Below are 581 nucleotides of genomic sequence, written 5' to 3'. Positions count from 1 at the left end.
GTTCACTCATTTTCTGGCTTCCTGACTTTGCCCAAGGAGCCCCAGTCTCCACTGCGCCCACTACGCCGCCTCAATCCTTAAATAACAGGCATAGCCCTGGGGCTTCTCACCTGTTCCCACTGTCTCACCCCCATTCCCTAGCTTCCGCCACCACCGCCCACAGATTCCAGCCCCCACATCGGACCCCGCCCGGACTTCGTCTCCAATACCGGTTGCTTCTGCTGCAGCCGCTGCCATGGTGATGAATCTCGCGAGATCTGCTGCTCGCCGGTGCGCAGCTCTCGCGCGATCGGGGAGGTGGGAAGTATCCCGGTCTGGGGGTGGGGGTGCGCCGCACAGCTCCTGTCGCCGTCGCTGCTTCCGGTGCTAGGTGGAGGGCAGGAAGGAGGGAGCTGGGAGCGAGGCCAGGGGAGCAGCCGCGCTGAAATCGGCTGAGGGAGCCGGAGAGAGTGGAGCGAGAGCCGAGCGGAGCCTGTGGGGGCGGAGGCGGCGGCCGCAGCGGCGGAGCTGGGAGCAGGAACAGGTGAGGGGCTTGGAGGAGGGAAGGCGGGTCCGGGTAGAGGAGAGGCTCGGGGTGGGGG

At 66.6% G+C, this 581-nt stretch overlaps 1 protein-coding gene across 1 annotated transcript in view; it reads left to right on the top strand.

Moving 5' to 3' along the window:
• The first annotated feature begins 287 nt into the window (after positions 1–287).
• Positions 288–581, top strand: part of ARF3 (ADP-ribosylation factor 3) — a 15462-nt gene continuing 15168 nt past the window's right edge. Inside the window, exon 1 of the mRNA XM_010857745.1 lies at positions 288–523. The gene's annotated coding sequence lies outside the window, so the exon portion shown is untranslated. The remainder of the gene's footprint in view (positions 524–581) is intronic.

Source organism: Bison bison, unplaced genomic scaffold (assembly GCF_000754665.1).
Source record: "Bison bison bison isolate TAMUID 2011002044 unplaced genomic scaffold, Bison_UMD1.0 scf7180017864383, whole genome shotgun sequence".
Taxonomy (NCBI): Eukaryota; Metazoa; Chordata; class Mammalia; order Artiodactyla; family Bovidae; genus Bison; species Bison bison.
Note: the sequence above shows the minus strand (reverse complement) of the source record. Positions and strands in the feature narration are given on the sequence as shown.